This window comes from Macrosteles quadrilineatus, unplaced genomic scaffold, assembly GCF_028750875.1.
Source record: "Macrosteles quadrilineatus isolate MER2022 unplaced genomic scaffold, UCM_ALF_1.0 Scaffold_1__1_contigs__length_201487025, whole genome shotgun sequence".
NCBI classification, from domain to species: domain Eukaryota; kingdom Metazoa; phylum Arthropoda; class Insecta; order Hemiptera; family Cicadellidae; genus Macrosteles; species Macrosteles quadrilineatus.
The window spans coordinates 139574768-139590130 of NW_026542594.1; the positions used below are offsets into that span (position 1 = coordinate 139574768).

General features: G+C 34.4%; 1 long non-coding RNA gene across 1 annotated transcript; it reads right to left on the bottom strand.

The window, feature by feature from the left end:
• Positions 1 to 8763: 8763 nt before the first annotated feature.
• Positions 8764 to 14456, bottom strand: LOC128985701 (uncharacterized). Its single transcript, XR_008490064.1, has 4 exons — positions 14344 to 14456; positions 13244 to 13464; positions 11514 to 11656; positions 8764 to 9165 (listed from the first exon to the last, which is right to left on the bottom strand). It is a non-coding gene; the product is annotated as an uncharacterized LOC128985701 (long non-coding RNA).
• Between the last annotated feature and the right edge of the window lie 907 nt (positions 14457 to 15363).

Genomic DNA, 15363 nt, shown 5'->3' on the forward strand with positions numbered 1-15363 from the left:
ATAACTAGTTGTCTAATAAAACACATTGCATTTGCTCAACGATGTAGTAGGATTAATTACAAATTGATCTACTATTTTTAATTGTGTCAGTTCATCTTGGACCATTCATCCTGTCCCTTTGTCATTGGTAACTGAGAGTAACTGGAAAACTTCCTAATTTAATCATTTACAGCTATTATGACTTCAATAATCTCGTTTAAGTGACTAATTAAATGATATACGGTTTAAAGAAAAATAAAAAGTGTTTGTAAAATGACTTAGAATAGGCTATATGAGTTCCTGTTATGAAATGTAAATTAATTAAAAGTGTTAATCTATTTCGATTATTTTATTTAAAAATCTAAAGATCAACTGTTGTATGAAACATTTGTACATATTCATAAACAGGCTGTTATTGCCGTAATGTCTTATTTGAACCGTTTACCTATTAACTTTTACACTTATTGTAATAATCATGTGATTGCGTTTACCAAAGTTTGTTTAGTGCCTAAGCTAAGTTAGACAATAAACAACAATGAATTTTTAAATTTTAGCTAATAATCTAGCTCATAGAATACCTTTTCGATTCTCATTTTTTACTATGTTATAATTGATGATTAATGTCTCATGGCACACTCTCTTATATGTCGCTCTAAACACAGATTGTTTAAATTCCTCTTAACGCTGATGTTTTGACACTAAATACACAATTTAAGCTAGTCGGACGGCAATAACCCATTAAATTTAGTAAATAAATTAGCTTTGATGGACGAAGCAACCAACCCCTTCATACATTGCAATGTAATTACTAACGTTGATTGTTTCAACTCTTATAATTTAAACCAAACAACTGTAATGCTATATATGATTTTAAAATATTACACCAAAACATAAGAAGTTATGGTAAAAACATTGACGAATTTCTAGTTTTATTACAAGGTATTAAATGTAGATTTAATTGTATTATTCTAACGGAAGCATGGTTGAATCATCAGGGTGATCTTATGCATGGTTATAATACTTTCAGAAGCTATAACAATCTGAATCAAAGTGACGGTACCGTTGTCTACATCGATGACTCGTTCGTTATCAGTGTCCTGCAATCAGCTGCTGCTCGCTGGCGTGGCTACGAGCTTGTCCTTGACCTTCGACTGGGCCGGAGCTACAACCTGCTTTGTGTATACCGTAGTCCGAATACATCTTTACAGATTTTTTAACGACAACTTGAAATAATTTTTAGAACTTAACACAATAAGTTCTCAGATAAATGTCTACGCAGGGGATTTGAATTGCGATATCATTCAAACTAATTTTAACTCACAAGAAGAGCGGTACCTCGATATCCTGTCCGACTTAGGATTCATTGCTTGCATTGATAAAGTAACACGTCCTGCTAGTAAGACATGCATTGACCATTTTTTCATAACTTTGCCACCATCTTTCACAGCTTCCTCGGCTGTGTTGGAGACAGAAATAACAGATCATTTTAAAACCTATCTGGAATTGCAAAGCACCAGGTCGAAAAATATAGAAATAAAAAATTTACTTCAAAGACAATCAATTGGCAAAGCATTGGCGTGGAACTAAATTCATCCAATTGGAACAATAGGAATTAAATTCGGTAGACGTGGACGAAGTTTCAGAAATGTTTAATAAGATTTTAGGGCAAATTTTAGATAAATATACAATTATTGAAAATAAATCAGCCAAAGCCTCTAAACTAAAACCATGGATAACTAAAAATGGGCTCCTAAAGTCAATACCGGTACGCTATCGAGATAAGTTAAGTAAGCAGCTCCGACATCATCCTTTCAGCACGCATTGCGGACAAGGTTTACTAGATACCGGAACATATTAATATAATTGATAAAGAAAGCTAAATACAGGTTATATAACACTAAAATTGATTAAGCTAACGGTGACTCAAGAAAGTTCTGGAACATTGTGAATGAGGTCGCGGGCCGCCCAAGTAGAAAGGAAAATATCCCAGTTGAGGGTTTCTGCGCGCACGGTGACTCTGCTACAGCTGTTTTCTGTGACCTGACACAATAAAAATTGTCAGCAAAAATTTCAATAACTACTTTGCCTCAGTTGGCGCGCAACTTGCGAGTACAATTTAAGACGGACGGGCCAGCCGAGGTCGTGACGCCATTTACGCCACAGATAAGGTTTTCTCCCTGAGACATGTCAGCGAGAACTCTGCGATGTTGTGAGAACTATAAAGAGGCAATTAAGCTGCCGGATGGGATGACATTCCATCGAAGCTTATTAAATATAATATTGAAACTTTGAATAAACCACTTTTACATATACTTTCTTTATACTTTTCTTTGAAATGGCGACCATACAACGAAGGTATTTTAAGCCAAGTATGAATGGAGATCGGAGATGAGTGTATGATGAGTGGCGCGATCTTGTAGTCTTGTTAGTGACTAAGGTCGACATATTCCTTAGACACAGCTGTTAATTAATAGCCTAAACAGCTAATGGCGACTAAGGGACCTACAGATTTATAGTGGAATCCGAACCACTTTTTTCCTTGGTATATACGAATTGGTCTAATTATCAGGATAGTACTGCGGATAGTGCGTAGTTGCCACCCGTCCCAGTCTTTAGGTATATAGTAATACAGTAATAGGTACACTATAATACCGTATAATAATGGTGTTTTTGGCCTCTGGGGTAATCAAAGTGAAAAAGTAGATCGGTCCCGGGCCTAGGTCTTACCATGAGACCTAAGGTAATAGCTACTTCCCTATAGGGAAATTCGCTAATATATACAAAATTCCTTACCCTGCATGCCATAAGCTATTTACATTTGGTTAACATTTTACATTTTGTTTGGAAATTCACTCATTATGCTCATGTAAAAATCTTTATCTCTTATTCTTATTACAGTACCTCCATAAACTCCCGTTCACATTCACGTATTCCAAATGTGTTGGTTCGCGGACTCATTCGTTGTAGGTTTTCACGACACGTTTGTACAAATTTCATCAAGATCGGATTATTTTTGCCATGAGACCATGAGAGATTTTTCGCATATGGTAATAGCGTATTACCTATATGGAACAGTCACCAAAATGTTTTTTACAATTTTTAAAGAAACCACATTGAGAACTCAGAGCAGTCATTTTTGGCAAAGGGTATGGTATGGTAAAATGGAAAACTCTATTAAATTCATTTACATAGCTAATGTGTTTATCAAAATATATCCATTGATATTTAGTGGTATTTCTCATGGCTAAGTAGTTTATTTAATAATAATTAGTGAATCCGTTTGCTCAGAACAGTCTTCAATTTATCAAAGCTTGCCTCCTTGTATTACAAATCAAAATAAAATCAAATCAAATATCATTTAATCCATAAAAATTAAATGGTTACAGAAATTACAATAATTTTTAAAAATAATGGAAGATCCCCACATAGGCAAAGCCTGTGCGTTAGGAACGAGTACATCAGTCCATCCATATTCTATAGTCGAAACATTGTTACATAGACAAGTTGCATTTACAAAAGGAGGAGAAAAATAATTTTACCAGGAAGCCACAGCGGATAACGTTAACACTATGAAAAATAACTAGCAAATTTAAATAAAAATAAAATTAAGAAAGTGCAAGGAAGTATAGAGCTGGCAAAATCGGAAATAGGGAACATATGCTACAAGCTAAAATTGCAATAGCTATAATATATTATTATTGCAATAATAATAATGTTAATAGCATTAGCGCGCGGGTTCTTTTCTAAGTGGTCGACCTATAACAAATATGCATGAAACATTAAGTTTCATTCAAAAGTGTTTTAGAAATATAAGAGATTACGTTAGATTAGAACGTTAACCAGAAACGTTTACCAATTCTTGGACATGAAAGTACATACAGTAGTTGTACAAATCCATCCCTGATGTTAGGCCCCATTTGATATGGATCCATATATTATGTTCATTGCAGCAAGTGTTGCAAAAGTTGTAATACCGGTTAAGCGCATTTTGCTGCATAGTACAGTATTACATTTTGTGTAACAACAATTTTTTTTCTTTCTACCACCTAGACTACTGCATAGTTTTACCATGTTTGACAGAAAATGACCCGCCAGTCATTTATATATATGTCAACGATAAAATTATTTAAATTTATAAATACGTATGTTAAGCCTATATTGACTATAATATTGTGGTATAATTACCTTGTCTGTTTTTTTTTTTCTAAAAATAAGATTCCCACGCATTAAGATGTTGAGGTTTTATAATTTGTTTTAAAAGTTTAAGGTTTCCCAGATTGAAAATATGTCTTATTAATACTGTGGCTAGCAAGGGTTGACTTAACTTTACTGACATATTACTACCACTGAGTTCAGGAAAACTAGAGTTCTATCATAGTTGTGTGAAATGTGAATTTAATTCTAACTTTAAATTAATAAAACAATCAAAAACTAATTTTAATCATATAAAAAATCAATTATAACAGTGCTAATCTAATGGTAATTAAATAATCTATATTCAAATACCAGTATCCTCTCCAACTACACCAGAAAAACAATTCAACTACTTGAGGCCTAAACAGATTAACAGAATCATATTATATACTGTAGTATCAAAAATACAAGTATTGCGACCATTGCAACTGTCGGCTACTCTTTCACCACTTGAAAACACCCATAATCATCGAGCGCAGATAGCTCAGGAGGAAAGGTAAGAGGCTCATAAGGCGAAGATTATTAACCAGGTTCGAGACCCGTCTGGGCCAAAAACTTTTTTCTCGTTTTTTTCTTCAAAATTTGTGTTTATTAACTATTTAATCAATTTACTAAACTTATAATTAAGCTTTTCATACTAAATCTATATTATTTTGTGTTTTTTATGTTCAGGCCCAGACCACACTTTATCCCAGGGACATCCCATAGTTTTTTTTTTTTTTTTTTTTTTTTTTTGTCCTAAGGACGCTAGGCACGAGCCTGGGATTGTTTTTCACATTACTTCAGGCTAGACCTAGGGGGCATTATCACTTAGATAAAATCCATTGGTGACTTGGCGGGGATCGAACCCGGGACCTCAGGGACTGAAGTCCCGCGCTCTAACCACTACGCCAGCTCGCTCCCCATAGTAGTCCCATATGTCCTGAGAATGTCCTGAGGACTACCCTGGGATGACCTCGGATGTCCCATGGATATGCTGTGAGCTTATCCGTAGGACATCCCCGGGCGGGGACATTACGCATTCCTGTGGATATCCTGGGATATCCCAGGTTGACCATAGGACCACTATGGGATATCTTGCATATCCTGTCGCAATATCCGTGGGAAGTCCTGAGGTATGAGCATGTACCCAGACAGCACACTTTCTCCTCAGGTCCTGAGGAGAAAGTGTGCTGTCTGGGTACATGCTCATATCCTGCGTACAGTCGGGAAACGGTCCTTACTAGACCTAGACAATTTGAATAGTACAGTACTGAATATACATAATATACTGAATAGTACAGAAAAGTACCAGTACGCCGTTGGGAGGCTCACGCTCACATAGTTGGGTGAGCTTTTATGATATCAATGGTATTTCCGTTCGGGCATTGTATAGTGCTGGAGAGATAGACAGCAATTGAGATAAGGCTTGTTTGAGTTGTTTCGGCTTCTCTAATGTATAAAATGTAAAAATAATCAAAAATATATAATTCTGAGCAATGTACAGACTAAACTCTAATTTTATTTATGAAGATTTATTGTTTGTTTGTTTAGGCCTACTCTATTACCTTTGACTCACGATATTTAACAGTGCTTTGAAATAATAATTATTAGAAAAATCTTTATTGTTTCAATATTACATAGAACTGTACAATTCAGAAATATTACAGTACACGAAACAATAACCACCAAGGTTAATCAACCTGATTTGGTGGATTTGCACAATCTACTTCGATACAATAAACTCAAAGAGTAATGGTGGGCGGCACACGGTCAAATATTATTCTATTTATTCATAAACACACAAAAAAAACATGATCAAACTTCTGCACATTATCTGATGTTTTAAACATAAACACTATTGTAAACATTTCCAAGATTTATAAATATTTCTATCTACATATTATTAAAACTATTTATTCTATTAGGTCCTACACAACAGAGTAAAAGAAATAATCAATATTTTCTATTTCTAAAAGATAATTCCATAAATCACCTAAGCTTGTTTTTGTTTTCACATTTTTTAAGTCTTGTAGGCAAACTATTAAAAAATTTCGGGGCTAAGTACAAGTAAAACTTTTTAAAATGAGTTAAATTTGGTTTGGGGATTGCTATGTCATAACGGTTTCGTAAATTCACAGATCTATAAGTTTCCTGAATAAGCGCTTCTTGTAAAAATATTTTAGCATTTTTTGGACCCGGCCTTATTTTTTTGTGTTTTCTACAAATGTTTCCCGAATTATTAAAGCTGTTACCATTAAACATTTCTTGCGCGTATTTATTTGATCTGACTTTAGGTAGGTTTACTAAAGATTACCTTGGTGACAGATTGTTACCACTGTGACAACATGATGTGAATATTCTTCATGGTTTTTTTTAAGTTGCTTAATATATCTGGCAAAAATGATGGAGGGAAACAGGTCAGCGACTAGGAAGTGGTGAAGGAAATAGTAAAGGCGAGCAGTCCGGAGTGTGGGAACTGTTTATGACGATTAGATTAAGGTATCTTCAATCCTCAAATGCTATGGTAAGGGAGGGAAACAGGTCCGCGACGTAGGAAGTGGTGAAGGAAGTAGTCTAGGTGAGCAGTCCGGAGTGTGGGAACCGTTTATGACGATTATATTAAGGTATCTGCAATCCTAAAATGCTATGTAGAAAAGGTGAGCAGCGTGGAGTGTGGGAACTGGAAACAGTTTGTAGCAGTTAGAATAATGTATTTGCAATACTGAAATGCTATGAGAAGGGATGGAAACATGTCCACGACACAGGAAATGGTGAAAGAATTAGTGGCTAGCAGTGCAGAGTGTCTGGGAATGGATTCATATCTGCAATACTAAGACTGCTTTTAGAGTAAACTAATGATTTTCCCCGAGCGGTCTCCAACAAATATTCTTCACATTTTAAGTAATTCAATCAGCTGATTTATTTATAAGGATTCTTCTAAACAAACTGGAAGTGTGGAGAATCTTCTTTTGTAAAGTAGCTCATGAGTAATATTTATAAAATTTATATATTACTATTCCATATTATTCTATAGACTACTAGCTGTTGTACGTTGTACCCGTGCTTTGCAACGGGAAGAGGGTACAGAACAGAAACATTTTAATCTTTACATCTGTTGCATATAATAGTTACACATCCCCCAACGCTTTTAGAAACAAAATTCAACGTTTAGAAACATTTAAGTTATGACTTTTAAATCTGGTAAGTAGTGGATACCACCATTTTGGTTTTGATTAATTTTAAATCTTGTGTTGGCTTATATGCGGAAAACTGACCAAATCCTCAAATAAAACTTTGACATACATTATTTACCTTCATCTCCCTATAGTTACATATATCTTTTAATTTATTATTGACATTTTCAATTTCAACTTTGAAGTTGCAAAAAAACTAATTATTAGATTTAAATGACAATTTTTTAAAATTTAACTCTTCTTTATATTAAATCACAAATCCTTCCATCTTCAGTTTCTTCTCTCACAATAAATCATTAGCAAAACTAAGTAAGCTGTTATAAACTTTAGAAATATTGCTGTGCCTTATCAATACAGTCTTTTGAAATATTAAAGAAACTATATATATAGGTACTATAAAAAATGTTAAACAAATAATTTAGTGTTAAAGACAGCAGACAAATTAATATGATTATCAAAGCATCAAGGACTAAAAAATGTAATAGCAAATACAGTATATGTTTCATTGCATCTCTGATTCTACTCTAAAAATATAAAAAACCAACTTAATATACAAACCAGTTCCATCATCCATTGCCTTTACATTTTCACACTTACCATTAAGTAAACATAGTAACAGATATTTCATAGATTTTTAGAAAAAAAAGAATACTGTGTACTGCAGTTTTATGATACCGGTATTTTCCTTGGTTTAATGTAATCAGTGTTGTTGCAAAACACTAATAATAAATGTATCAAATAAAGTAAATATGAGCTGAAAGCTATGCTAAGATAAAATAAGAGTATGTTGTATTACTAAATTCAAATTGTAAATATTTCATTTCAACCAAGTCAGCAAATATTTGTAGCAAACTGTTTTATTAGCAAACTTATTGACTGTTTACAATTAACCTATGCTCTTCTTCTCACTTTTGATTTCTGAAAACAGCTGGAGTTTCATAACAATTTTTGTTTCCCATGTTAATCTTATGGAGAAATAAGAAACTTTAAAGGGCTCCAGGGCCTCGCTCTCTCATTATTTCCCTAAAAAGAAAGTTTCCTGCACAACTTCACGCTACGCTCTTTCCAATGACACCAAAATCATGACAATCGGTTCAGTAGTTTCGGAGGAGTAATTGTCACAAAAGACCTGCTTGCGTATTAAATAAGTATAGATATAGATAGACTTTAAAAAATTAGGAACATCAATCTCCTTAAAACCAAATCACCACAAATCCTTCAACCACTCAAAAGTCACAATACAATAAATCATTAATAAAAACACAAACATCAGCTGTTATAAACTTTAGAATATTGTTATGCCTTATCAATAGTGTTTCATCAGAATATATAAAAAAAACAACATTTAATTTCATATAATTTTATTCATTTCAGTACATCAATACAGAAATAGCGATCTATACTGTATAAAGTTGGAAATGATTAATTTACCAAATATCGAAATATAAGAAGGTTTCAACTGACTTATACGATCCCCGCCCATAGATAGAACAGGCACCCTGCTAGTTAAATATCAAGATATCTCTTTTCACCCAAGACAAGGTCCATTAGTGGAAGTAATCATTTTAACAAACATAATAAACAGTTTTGTTTTTTACCAGACAGAAGTACAAACAGATATTAAAAATTTAAGAAAACATCTTTATAACATTTTCTTAATTAAATAATCTAAATGAGAAAAAAAATGTAAATAAAAGTATACTGGTATTCAAAATAAATATTAAACTAATCATTATAATGAATCTAAACTGATTTGTCTTCACTTCTTCAGCCTTCTCTCCCCCAACCTCCATCGCCATCCACCCTGTCATCAGGCCTGGAATATAACAGAACAAAAATTAATACAATCTAACCTTGATATAACGAACCTCGATATAACGAATTCCTTGATATAACGATTTTTTTTAAATCCCCTATAGAACTCTCCATAAGACACAATGTATATTTTACCTCTACATAACGAACAAACCATAACAACGACAACGATTTTGATGAAATTTGGTACAAACGTGTAAACCTACGTTTATTTGAACGAGTTCGCGATCCAGCATGATCGGACCATGGGAACGGGGGTTTTTATGGGGTAAAAATAGGTTTTTCCCATTTTTTACCCAAAAAACATAAAATTTAGCAATTTCTTTCCAAACCATTTTGTAGAGCTTAAAAAAAACAAATAATTTAGTATATTGAAGCGTTATTATGCGCCTAATGGTTACGGAGAAAATTCCAAAAAATTGTAAATTTAAAATTCCCATGTTAGCCTATTCTTATGGAGAATAAGTAAACTGTTGTAGTTTGCTTGTTTATGAACATATTTTTATCAAATTTGGAAAATGTTTTTATTTTTTACTAACTATTAACGTTTTACAAAAAAACAGTTTTACCCTCCCTGATGCAGCAAACCTAAGTACTTGTTAAACTAATTCTATTTAAATCGGGAATAAATGTTATATTTGTAAGTAGACATTTCAGTGTAAATCAAATCAGTCAAATGGAAATTCGCTTAGTCTGCAGGTTTGCTGCGGTGGGGGTATTTTATTGTTGTTTTTAAATTGAAATATTTGTATATCAGCTTAGAATTAGGAAATTTAACGTCATCAAACAATGTTTATGTTGAGGGTAGGTTAAGTTAAGAGGAACTTGGTTGAAAATATACATATCATGACCATGAAACGCTCATAAAAAGTTATTCATTGAATAGAATGTGAAATCTACAGAAAGTGTCAAAAGTTATAATATAGATAGGTAGTAGCTACCTCTGGATTAGAAAACATCATAACTAATCTATGGGTAGTAATATGAAATTAGGATTTAAAAATTTGTGAAAAGGCAAATGGTGTAAACAATATTTCTCTCAAAATTGCAAAAATATACAATTAATTATCTCCTTGAGAAAAAGTTTCAATTTTTAAGGTGTGTACCCTACTCTTAATACATGTTAATTGTTCAAAAATTTTAAAATGATTCAAGTAAATGTGAACTTTATAATTTCACTATTTTTTACACCAAAATCTTTCAATACAATTATTCACATTAGCGAAATTTTTAATAATTAATTAGGGTAAGATACAACAACAGATATACAATCTCACTTATTTCATAAAATCAATAATCAATGAACCATCAAATATAAGAATAAATAAACATGTCACATTTTATTTATATTCCTTACAGACAGTTAATGAATCTAATCAAAAGAATAGTCCCTGCTCGTATTGATTCATTGTACTTGTTAACTGCCGATGAAATAACCAATATTTATACAATCAATATTCAAAAGTAGGCCTAAAAAGCAGATATTCTAAAATGTCTTTGAATATTAGCTTTGTATTCTACAAGCAGAAAGACAACAATTAACGTGCGGGAGACTACCTGACTGAGGGTAGAACGAAACTTGTTCGCAAACGGGACTCCTTCCCAGGTACCTCACCCCACAGCCAAAAATTTGTTTGCAAACGGGACTGTTCGCAAATGGGACGACACCATTCCCACCACCCTCCAACACTCACTCGCTTGACAGGGTGGCAAAGAAACCCGTCAAATAATTTTGTTTGTCAAACGCCCTGAATGACCTTTTTTATTTCTTAAGATAACAAATTGGCCTGGTGGGCAACGTTTTATGTCAAATGATGAGGTCATCACTGAAACAGAAGAGTATTTTTGAAGGCTTTTCATGTTTGTAGGGTGCTATTTATTTGGACAGCATTTGAAGGAGGTTTTGCGAAACTTTAAGATAAGTGTATAGAGCTAAATAAAAGGAGATTATAACAAAATAAATCGAATTTATCACAAAAAATTGTGTTATTATATATTTTTCTAAGGTCTTATTGAACCACGCTTGTACTAAATACCTTATTGATGTATGAGAATTTTTTGTTTCAACTGCTTCTGTTGACAGGGGCTTTTCCATTTGTCTTAAAATGATTGTTGTTTCAGTACTTACCAAATGTAAAAACTATGACATATTCAGAAAAATTATAATTATGGTGTCAAAAAATATAGCCTACATTTACTAAAAAACAAAAGCAAATTTTTGGGCACCTCTCGAGTTAAAATGCTGGTTAAATACTAGTAATTCAGGAGGGTTATGCGACATAGGCTTGGGGGCAATGGACACGGCCCTGGATTTATAAGTATTAAATTTAAGTAAATGGCAAAACTTACCATTAGTTAGTTCTCTTCAATCTTAGTCTTTACTTCGCCCCATCCTCGATCTCCTCTTCCTCTGACACCTCTCCCCTGTATTCTCCAATGTCGGAGGATATTAATTACAACGCCCCCATTTTACTTACTGGTAGGCTTCAGTTCTGTACAGAAATATTGCAAAAAATAGTGTTATACAAATAATTTTAGTCCAACAAATAATACAAGTGTGTACACTCCTTTCTATATTTGCGATATTCAAATAGGTACAGCTAATAGGAAAATGTTTGAGCAAATCTGGGTCAAGTTAGTACAAATATTAGAATTTGTAACAATAATTTGGTTTAGACAAAATAAATTGGTTTAACTTGTTCGCTACCACAATTATATGGAATTTACGTTCGCATAGACCACCGACGCATATTTGCGTCAGCTGATCACATTGAAATAGACTAACGACGCACACTTGCGTCTGTGTTCGATGTTATTAATCAGCGTATTTCTTAGCAACGGTCTATTTTAAAGCCCTGATTTTATCGTATCGGTCTAGAGGGATATCTGCCGCAAATGTGCGTCGCTTGGTCTGTGGATATGACGATTGGTTACGTCACACAACAGTTGGCAACATTGTTGTTTACATCGTGCATTCCGCGACATCTCAGAACAGATGTAAACGTTATAACCTTTGCAGTTTTGGCGAGTGGTGGAGTTTCTTTATTTGTTTGTGTAAAAGCTTGAAACAACCAAATTTACAACGACGCTTAAACGTGTGTCGCCTGGTCTATTGAAACGAAAATGTAGGTAATCTTTTTATCTAGATTTCATTAAATACACTGACCGACGCATATATGCGTTTTAAAAGTTGCTCCAAACGATAATTAAAAACAATATTTATTGCTTACTAATTCACTTAAGGTTAATATGAAGTCAATTCGTCCATTTAAACGATATTTCTCTTTTGGTCTGTTGGCAATGTTATTCCTATATCACTTGGTCTGTAAGCAACGTCATGATCATTCCTTTTGGTCTGTAGGAGTGACCGGACCAACGCATATGTGCGTCGCTCGGTAGCGAACGTGTTAAACATTAATTATTTGTTATTTCCCAATTTGCAAAAATGCAAGCTCTAGCCTAATTAAGACATTTCCAAACAACATGTTTCGAGATGTATCCAAATACATTTTAAGTAGGGGCCTAGTTTTAAATTTTTATAAAAAAACTATAAATTTGCATAAAGATTATAATTAGCCTAATAATTATCCTTATGTTCCACCAAAAACTATTAATAATAGTTTATTTGTGTAGGTAACTAGTGGGCGAAGTGGCACTTTGCTACACATAAGAGAAATGTTTACGCACGAGCCGTAGGCGAGTGTGGAAAGTTTCTCGAGTGCAGCAAAGGCAGTTTGCACTTGTGTTATACATTATATTTTCCTTAAAGTTACCATAAAACATATAAATAATTAGTTGTTCAAACTCTGTTCAACACTAAATGCAAATGATTCAGTTTGGATCAGTTTCTATGGTTGTCGATAATATGGAACCCACCCAAATATGGACAGTAGGCCTAGGACATAAAAATGTTCTTTCCATTTATGATAACCCAACCTAACATAACCGCCGCAAAGCGCTGTATAGCCTATCTGTAGCCTCTGGATAATACTTACCAAAGTACCGATTTGAACATTGAATAACTTAGTTAACAAACATAGCCTAGAATGTATCACAAAGGGGAAAGAATGTTGACTCACCTCACTTAAGTTATGGTTAGACCAAGTAACATTATCACGGCAAAATGGAAATTGCCTCCAGGGTCCACAACTCTGGTCTCTCTTTCTCTCTCATCTGCAGTGATGTCGATGGCAATGTCGTCCAGAAAGGTTAGTCCTCTTAACTTATTGGTTCAAGACAATATTTAAAATAGAGACCAATTTGGGTTCAGGTCAAATTACAGCCTTTGCTCCAGGATCATCTATAAAATTAACATTGATGTCATCAGCAATGAATTATATAATCCAAGTCTAGTCTTACACCAAATACAAACAGCTCTAGAATATTTGACAGCACATAATTTTACGTCCTACACTCATTCCAATGAATATATTTCTTTAATACTTTCTTACTTATTACTTGGCGACCATACAAAGTAGGTACCGTATTTTAAGCCAAGTATGAATGGAAATGAGTGTAGGATCAGGATGAGTGGCGCGATCTTGTAGTCTTGTTAGTGAATAAGGCCGACATTCCTTAGACACAGCTGTTAATTAATAGCCCATACAGCTAATGGCAACTAAGGGACCTACGGTTTATTGTGGAATCCGAACCACATTATTGCCTTGGTATATACGAATTGGTCTAATTATCAGGATAGTACTGCGGATAGTCGTAGTACTCACTCGTGCGGACGTTAATCCACACCAGGGAGTATCGCATCCACAGTGCATGCCTATAAATATCCACAATTCGTGACCTCCTACTAGCTGGATTACAGGACGACGCCACCCGTCCCAGTCATATTGATTATTTCATTCAATAAACTTAGGCCTATATCAATTTTGGGTAATGTTAGGGTAAAACTTAACCTAACTAACGGAATGAAATATTCAAAATATTAAATAGTCTTGTATTAATATCTTTCATTTGAATGAATGTAGGACATAAACTAAAGTGCAGCCAAATATTTTTACATAGCCTAAACAAATTCTTAAAGTTGACACTGGGTCAGTGTGAAAAAGAGACAATCCTAATAGCCTAGGGATAATGCCTATTCAAACATTTGCTACAATATTGCTTGATGGTCCAGTATTAGCCTACGAATAAGCTGTATCTTAGGTTCTTGTTAGTGACTTACCTAAGTTAGTGTCTGGTAGGACTACTTAATGTTATTAAGTAATCATGTTGATTACGTTTTTTATCCTATAAAAATTAACTTATTTCACATTATTCCTTAAAAACTATTGTTTGCAACACTCGAGTCATCTATTTTCTAGTAAACAAGGAAATAAATAAAAAAGATAAATATTTACAATATAAAAGTTTTTAGTCAATAAATGGCCAGCTTGAAGATGTCAGTCGGAATTCGGAATCAAATATTGCGACTCGTGAGTTGAGGAACTGAACGATGAATTAGAACAACTCCTTTTCAAGAGTAGCTCCGAAGAACGGGTGCTTGTCGATATACTGGGACTATTTCAGTGTCGACAAAATGAAACTATTTCATTGTCGACAATATGGGATGTCGACAATTTGTGGTGTCGATCATTTGCGACGTCGGTTATTTGGGATGTCGGTTAAGTGGGAATATTCCAGTGTCGACAAACTGGGAATAATTCAGTTTCGATCAATTTCTACGGTTGTCGATATTATGGAACCCACCCCCGCGAAACACGTGACCACAGCGAAGCCACGCCCTTCCCCCAGAAGGGAGGGGCCGGGACCTAGCTGACCGATTTGAGTTGTCGGTACCAACTTGATATGTGATTTAAGTGAAATGGTACCTAGGTGAAAGGTTGCCTAAAAGAAGGCCTCCCGCAGCCAGTGGTTGCCTGTGCGGTCGCCGGGCTCGGCAACCAGCCGGCAGCCAAACAGTGGCTGCGCAACTGGCTGCCCTCGTGTAATAAGCTCCATAAGAACCAATGCCCAGTGACTGGCTGCCCGGCTGGCTGCGCAACTTGGCTGCCTCGTCTGTCTAATAAGGGCCTTAGTCTATGCTTTGCCTGGTAGACTGACGTCTCGCCATCGCACTGAGCTAAAATTATAACTGGAGGTAGCACTGCCATGGCAGAAGTCTGTCAAAAGCGAGTCGCTGATTTTGTTAGGTTGGTATAGCAGTAAGTTTTCTTACCATAGCAATAACATGGCTTCTTATAAC